The 8,610-nt window shown below is 45.0% G+C and overlaps 1 long non-coding RNA gene across 1 annotated transcript in view; it reads right to left on the bottom strand.

The window, feature by feature from the left end:
• Positions 1 to 609: 609 nt before the first annotated feature.
• The window catches only part of LOC309367750, a 214,206-nt gene continuing 206,205 nt past the window's right edge, over positions 610 to 8,610 (bottom strand). The window contains exon 3 of the long non-coding RNA XR_014167318.1: positions 610 to 975. This is a non-coding gene — a long non-coding RNA (uncharacterized lncRNA). The remainder of the gene's footprint in view (positions 976 to 8,610) is intronic.

The following is an 8,610-nucleotide window of genomic DNA, read 5'->3' as shown; positions in this document are numbered from 1 at the left end:
TAACTCAGTTAAAAGTTCTTTAGATAGCCACCCTGGCTTCTTTAGGCACCTTCCAAATCAATCATCTTTATTTAATTGCTTGCATGAAGACCAAATTAAGAAAAAATACATTTGTGGGTGTGATTTATAAGCGGAGGGGCTATTGTCCTGTTGGTATTGCATGAAGACAAGAACAAACACACCACCAGACAAACAAATTACAATCCCCCTGGGGACATGCAAATGGAAACTAGCAATGATTAACAGGAGCAGAACTGCAAATGACGAAATCTATTGTGCAAGGAGTTCTCACAACACAACCTGGAGAACTGAAGTAAATTAAGTCATTTTTGTAAAATGTGAGAGTGGGCTGAGCTGACATGCATTTTATGAGCTGTGGACCAAAACAAAACCAGTTTACACTGTGAGAAAAAAATAAACAGGTACATGACTGCAAACCCCATCCCTAGTCTAGAGAAATATCTAGTTCTATTAATTAGGATCCATGTCTGCTTCTGTGACCCGAGGACGTGGACAAGTTGCTTGAAGGTTTGTGGCCAACTTTATGCCACATGGCTTATGATACGGAGGGGGGGGCATGTCTTCTTCACCTTCTTCTTCGCCACAATATATCAATTTATTTCCAATTGTCAATGTCAAAAGGGACTAAAATCTATAAAATCCATAGAAAATCAACGTGCCAATTTGCTCAATTTCTCTAGGACTCCATCACCCCTCCCCTGTCCTCCATAATCCCTCAAGTAAGGTGTCAAGACCCTAATCCTGTCAAATCACTCTGCCAAGCCTTTCCTCCGGTCAATGCCAGGTGGCAGACTATGCATACATGGACCATTGTCTTCCCATCACCGGCACTCAGGAAGCGCTTATCTGCGCATATCTCCAGTTCTGCATATTCCCCCTCCCTCCTCCATATGTTAATCCGGTATAACCCAACCTCTCCTTAATGTATTCATGATGTAATCTGTGTAACCCAACCTTTCCTTAATATATTCATGATGTAACTGGGATGTATTTTGCACTGTATTCTGGGACATGGAGGGAGTTTCAAAAGTTCATGTCACCCCTTTCTCGCTGTTCAATCTCGTCTTGAACCTGTTGCGCAAATAATCTTCTGTTTGCTCCTGTGCCCGGTTGAGCTCATTTTCTTCCGCAGGGACCCGCGGACACTTAGTCTGACGAGCTGGGTGGCAGAGTAGCCCCACAGCCAGATTTTAGCCGTAACAGCTTATCATAAGTTGCCAGAAAGTGTTACCTTGGTGATCAATGCCCTGCTGAAGGCTGCAGGGGATGGTACTGCTATGCTGGGTGCAGAACCAGCAGAGGACCTTGGCTCTGAGATTTCATTTTTTTTAGAATGAAGCTTTCTAGCCCTCGTAGAACTAAAGTTATGAAGCAACTTTGTTACAGAAAAGTCTAGCTTAAAACAAAAACAGGCCAACAAAATAAAATTTTCAGAGGAAGCAGCTTTCCTGTCACAACCAAAAAGGTTTGTTCTCCTTTCATGTTTTCCCTTGGGAGTTGACCCATGGAGGACAGACTGTTGGTGGTGGCCTGCCACACAGCGTGAGCTGGATGATTTATGGCTCAATAGGCTCAGTCCTTGTAAGAGTCACAACTGCTTCCTCATCACCTTCCCAACAAGCTGGGCTTTGCTGCAAATGTTTCCCAGGCAAGCAGGGTTCCCAGCTGTTTGCTGGGCAGGTGGTTTTAAATAACAAATTGCCTCTCCCCCAATTCCCCTCTGCTTACTAGCCAGCCAGCAAGCATCATTCCTGGCCTCCTGATGGATTCTCCTGGAGCAGCTCTGGAGATGGGGCCACAGTACTGGACTGATTCTGATTCTACTTGCATGTATGTTTCAGAGAGTAGCTCTGGCTGACTTCTGCTTGGCCCCAGGGCAGTTGCGCTGCATGGTCCAATCTGTCTCCAATGCTATTTAACATGTGTGTAAATATGTTGGGTGCTGTCATCAGGAGTTTGGGGCTCAGTGTCATCAAAGTGCAGATGACACCCAGTTCTGTATATCACTATATACCATCTGAACCAGAAGTAGTCATTTGTGCTGCACCAATGCCAAGAGGATAAGAGCCAGATAAGGGTCAACAAACGGAATCTGTTATTCTGGAGGTGCTGCAGGTGGGAGGTTCTTGTGTGCAGAAATTGGGTGCCTGGACTGTTCTAGATGGAGTTGCACTCCCCCAGAAAGAAAAGGTAGGCAGCCCTGAAGACCAACATGACTTTTGTAGCAACAAATGTATTTTGCCAGTTACAACAGTTCACAATCAGAGGAGCTCTTGGATCAGGATAGCCTGGCCACAGTTGGGCGAGCTCTTGTCTTGAGTAGTGTAATGTGTTCTATGTAGGGCCACCCTTGAAACTGCAGTCCAGAAACTGCAGCTAGTGTAGAAAGCCACCACTAGACCAGTAGCCTGCCTCCCACATGGTCCATTAGTCCACCCCTCCTGCCAGAGACCCATGTGACCAATCCCCCCTCCACTGCTTTTTTGCCTGATAGGCCAGATGTGCAGAGTAGGATCCCAACAGACTTCCTTGTCCCTCTCCCTCTTTCTGAGTAAACCTGCACTGGATTGTGCTGCCTGCTTCCTATACTCCTGCAATAGAAGTTATAAAAATCATAAATTCCATGTCATGCATTTTCTTTTCTTTTCTTTTCTCCTTGCTGCTGGAATTCCTACTTGCATGGGAGTGGTGCAGTTTTCTGGAAGCCCTCAGTCCCTCATTGAACGCTGAGGTTGGGGTTGCCATGCCATATCACAAACCTGCTTGTGATGACCATGGGACAGCTGCTGTGGAAGAATCACAAGGCAAAAGTTATCTTGCACACTTGGGAACGAGTTCTGCCATTGTCTGCATCAAACATGCATATATTTGTTATTCAATCTAAAAATGTGGCTTGTTCCTGTTTTGGCAAAAATGCCAAACACCAACTGTATCTGAACATGGGCTTTTAAAATGCTCAGTTAGGAGATGCTCAGTATTGCTGGGAAAAATGATTTAGTAATGATCAGTACATGTAATCTGTAGCAAAGAAAGGAGAAAAAATGGATTTAGGAAGTAAGAGGTTTCATGGCAGGATCATACAGAGAGGGCTATGTTTGAAGAGAAGTGGGAATGTATTTGAAAGCATCAGAAAATGATGTTCCAGTTTCTGGTGTGGAGAAAAGCTAATTGGGAGAACTGCATTATCAGACATATGAGATGGCGTTTTAAGGGGACAATGGCTTATAGATTATGTTCACACAAAGCATATTTCTAAGAGTCATAGAACTGAGTGATCATGAGTACATGAGTACATCTGGAAAAGTGTGTTGGATTGATAATTACCTGCAAATTGTCTAAGGCCATTTTGACCAGAAGTGCCACACAAAGAAAAGCAACTGTGGCTTAAATATAAAGAAAAATAAATCAGCAACATGCCTTTAAACACGTGTTCTGCCCTTTACAATGTAGAAAAAGGTTCCCCGTTACATTAAAGGTTCCTGATATGTGCTGTTTGTTGATTTGCATCTGTCTGTCTTGAGAGGTGGAGTTTGCCTCCGGGAGTGTGGCCACGGTTGCATACTGACACACTAGCAGAGCAAGAGGGGGCGGGGGGAGTGCACCGCCCCCGGCAGCGCAATCCCAGTGGAGTTCCATCTCGGCTGCCCCCCTGCCCGCGCTGGGTGCTCCGCCCCTGCAGGCAGCGCGCCACACCCCCAGAATGCACATCATGCCCCTGAGGGCACCCTGCCCCCAAGACACGCCCCCACCCCTGAGGGCAGTGCTCCCCACTCCAGGAAACGCACCAGCCCCGCCCCGCCTGCTCTCCGCCCCCGGTGCTGGAGCATGAAGCTCCGCCACTAGTGCTGACAGCTGAGACAAACTACCACAGACGAGGTAACACCCGCCCCTAACACCCCATACACTACTTAACTGAGAAAGGTACTTAAACAAGAACATATAAGAGATACCTGGTGGGCCTTATAGAGGGTTCTGCTCTTGTTAGGTCACAGACATCCCAAAGGAGAAAATGCCTTAAGCTGAAGTCTTTTATTGTATTAGCTTTGAAATGAACAGGGTATTTTCAGCATTGAGATAGAATAATTCCCTAGATACTATCTGCTCCTCTCATCTTTTAAATATTCTAATTTTTACTGCATTTTCCACAATCACATCTGTGCTCAAAGCAATTCACATGAACAACAGTCTAAATACAGTAACACAATAGCAATTTACAAATATATCACTACAATACAACTATAAAAAAGTTTAATTTAATATACCGGTACATCAAAATGTTAGTGAGAAGCTGCTGTCGGTTGCCATTCTGAGTTCCTTGTGTCCCGGAGCTGAAGCCTGCCTACACTGTGCGAGGCAGCGGTGCGGCAGATGGCGGTGTGTGTGGCAGTCAGCTCAGCGGGATCCCATCCGCATCGCCAGTGAAATATACTCGGAGTTTAGAGTGGATTTCATGTTCTTTATTCAGCTCATAGTGGTGAGGAGGAATGGAAGTTCCCCCACAATATCTGCTTTATATACATTATTTACACAATGGGCTGCACGTGATTGGCTAATTTCGGGATTCTCCTGTAGGCCAATCAGGTTGTGGGTTCACTTCCACCTGGAGCTGGATTGGGTGGCTCCTGCGGACCAATCATACTGCTGCATTGTTCTAGGACCAATTAGACTGCTGCATTCTGAATCCTATTGTTCTAGGACCAATCAGACGGCTGCATTTTGGATCCTATTGTTCTAGGACCAATTAGATTGCTGCATTTTGGATCCTATTCAACTCAGTACATAACAGTTAGTGAGCATAATGCTCACCAATAAAGCTTAGCTAAAAAATATCCAGTAGCTTCATCTCATAAAGTAACCCTAAAGCTGATGATATTAGTGCCCAGAAATCTATTCCCTCCTCCCCACATTAAGCCTCCCCTCAGAATTATTCCTTAAGCAGCTTCATTAGGAGGGCTCTCAGGGTTGGAGGTGCAAATACAGATATAATGCACAACAAAGGGTCTAAGGCTGTAACCCTCTGCACGCTGAAGGAGAGTAAGTCACAATTAACCTTAAAAGAGAGAAAATCTTCAGAGGTGTTGCCTGAATAGCTGCCCCACATTCATTCCCATTTTTGCCTTTAGCAGTTACCTGGTGACAATCTGGGAACCATAGAATCATAGAGTTGGAAGGGACCCCAAGGGTCATCTAGTCCCACCCGCTGCAATGCAGGAATCTCAACTAAGGCATCCATGGCAGGTGATCACCCAACCCTTGCTTAAAAACCTCCAAAGAAGGAGAGTCCACCACCTTCCAAACTAAAATATAAATCTACAGAATCCTCCCGAAACATTTCGCTGATGTTATTGAAACGCTGTTGATTTGCCTTGACATTCTACAGATGCTTCACCTGAGGAGGAACCCCCAATTCACTTTTAATTCTATTTTACAGGAAAAAATGCCAACAGTCCCTCCCATCAAATTGCAGCCTAGATTAATATGGCATTGTGTTATGACATTAGGCTAAGAATATTTAGTTGGAATGAATGCATTTTCTTCCCGTGTAGCTTCACCTCTGTATTCCTTCCCAACCCTATCTAGGCTGAAGCTCCCTGGGGCAGGTACCTGTCTTTTTGTAGTGTGGAAAGTCATGCACATTAATGCTGGCTCATAAGTTGCTATATTGCTTTGATGAAATACATGAAAAAAAACCCAAATGTAGACTAGATCATCCTTTCATCCTTCCTTAGCAGTAAGTTACCAATGTTCTGAGATCACTAGACAGAACAAATGCCCCATAATCATTGCAGGGCACCACCAGTTTTCAGTACATTTAACTGAACATACTGAAATGCAAACTTACATTTGTCATAAATGATTGTCTGGTGTTGAGAATTCAAGTAAGCGCCTCATATCGTCACTTGCAGATATTTAGTAGACAAATAACTGTTCAGAAAAGTGAACTACACTCAGGCAAGATTTTAAATTGGATGTGAAATCCCCCCCCCCCACACACACCTCAAATCTCACAAATGGCATATGTTTAGTAACCTTCCTGCACATTAGACATGCATAGTTTTATCACACAAAACTACTTCTATATAAACAACAGATACTGAAGGGTTTTTTTAATATAAAAAACTGTCCTTTGTTTTGGAAACAAAGGCAATAAACAGGCAGATGGCAGCTAAGAGGCCGGCAAACAACAGTACATAAATAGCACTTCTCAGGAAAAACTGAAATTCAGAAGTAGATTGGTATCTTCAGCATACGTATGATTCAATATCTTTTTTAAAAAAAATACAAAATATGACAGGCCTATAGTACCTGTGCCATAATAAACATTTGTTAGTCTTTAAAGTGCAATAAGACTCTTTGCTGCTTCTGCAGTTAATTTAATGTACATAAAAATGTTATTAAGCATAATGCTGACCAATAAAGCTCAGTTAAAAATATCTGGTAGCTTCATATAATAAAGTAGCCCCAAAGCCGATGCTATTAGCACCCACAATACTATTTGCTGCTTCTGCAACTATAAAATAACAACTGCTACACGTTTGGAAACTGAGAAATGGAAGTAAGTTCTCCCTCCCACCCACTGATGTAGCATGTGTCATTAAATGTTAGGACATCTTAGCAGCAAAAAGATTGACAGTAATCCCTCAATTTATACATCAGTTCAGTTCCAAGGGGAAGATGCATGTTGCCAAACCTGTGGCACTTCCCCATGGGGGGGGGGGCAGGGAGAGCATCTTCAGCTTCTCCTGGGGCCAGTGCATCTGGCGGGCAAGGCCTGCTTGCTTTGGAGCTCTTTTCATGCCAGGTCTGCTGAGGTTATCCAGAACAAAAAGATCTTCTAAGCTCTCGGTCTGGGTTGGGAGGCAAGGCTCCCTCAGTGTGCTGCCTCTGGAAGACTAGGGATGCTCATGTAACATCTCCCAGGAAGTCAGATTGTCCCACGAGATCTCGCAAGTTTGCTAAGTAGGCCTTGCTCAGCATGCCAGCCGAAGATGACAGGTAACCCCAAGCAGATCCAGCATGAAAAGAGCTTTTAAGCTCTCTGGCTTGCATGGGGCTTCACTTGCAAAGTTTCAGCCAGACGCCTCAACCATGGTTGAAATCAAGCACATCAAATGCATATTCTCCAAGTGTCCCGTTTTAACTGGGGCATCACAGAAACAATGTTAGCAGCCACAGCTCTGTGATGTTGTCCTGGATGTCCCGAATCCCGCCCTTCCAACTCGCAAGTGGGATTCAAGCCCCAAGCTCTAAGGCAGAACTGTCATTGCTTTTGTTGAAACCAGTAAGTGACCTGACCTCCCTGATTGGTCCAAGGACCGCTTCTCACCCCGCCTCTGCCATTCTCCATTTTGACCCTCCTCCTCCCCTTGCTGCCACTCAAGCTGCAGACCCTGCCTTCCAATAGCTTTAGAAAGGTCAGGTGTTGAAGCTGCCTGTTTCCTTTTGTACCCAGTGGTCCCTTTGTTGCCTGGAGCCCATAAACAAGTGAGCCTTTGGAGGGAAGTGGGGGGGGGGCAATGGGCCATAGTCCTGCCTTGCATTCAAAGAAAGTGTGTGGAGATTCAGCAGGGGTGAGTGCAGGAAAGAGCTCAGAGATGGAATGGGGAGTGGAAAAAAGGAGGGCAGAGACTGTGTGGGGTGCGATAGGAGAAAGAGCAGGGAGATCGGGCAGATGGAATGGTGGGGCTCTCCCGCTTTGCCCTCCTAAATGTTTGGACGTTGTGCAAATGTGTGTAAGATGAGGCATTACTGTACCTGAAAACAAGTGTGGAATAATTATTGTTCTGTAATAATCTTACCAGCCCACCTTCCCATGTGTACTTATGTGTGGAAGGGTGAATCCCCCCCCTACAAGTGAAGGGAAGTATTTGGCACCAATGCCAGAGCAGCTGAGCCTTCAGAGAGGCCAGGCAGGAGGTGGCAGGTTGGTCGTTGTATGCCATTCCCTGCCACCCTCACCACTCAGGACGTAAAGAAACCTGGGGAACAGACACCCACCCCAACAGTGCAGCTTTGTGGATAGACGAACATGAGTTGGAAGCAGGAATTTACAAATTACAAATTACAAAAAATGATTAAAATAAACAATAGCAGGTCCACTTAAATCTGGCTCTAGGCCTGGTTTCAGGACTGAATTGCCTGGTCTCCCTGATGGATAACCTGTAACAGGAGAGGGATGTAACCTTGGCACTCTTACTTGATATCTCAGTGGCTTTAAGAACACTGACCATGCTCTCCTCCTGGATAAACAGACTGGGATGGGTATACAATACACTGTTCTGCAGTGGTTCCACTCCTAGCTGTGTGGTTTAACTCAGAGAGTCACATTGGGGGAATTGCTTTTTATTAGGGCTCTTCATTAGCCCCATTTAGGCATTTGCCTGAATTTCCAACATCTTGTGCCCTGTTCCCAACATCCCCAGGTGTGCTGGATCCACTTCTAACTAACTCACATTGAGAAGGAAGATCTGAAGAGGGCATCTAAGTGTGTTTGGCATTTAGTTCTGCACTTCAATGGGATTTGGGATTGCATGCGTGATTACTGCAGACATCTGTCTGAACTCTCTTCTGTTACAGTGCTGAGACAAC

Source organism: Podarcis melisellensis (assembly GCF_964234715.1).
Source record: "Podarcis melisellensis genome assembly, chromosome: 4".
Taxonomy (NCBI): Eukaryota; Metazoa; Chordata; class Lepidosauria; order Squamata; family Lacertidae; genus Podarcis; species Podarcis melisellensis.
The sequence above is the reverse complement of the archived record's forward strand: the minus strand, read 5'-3'. Positions and strand labels throughout refer to the sequence as shown.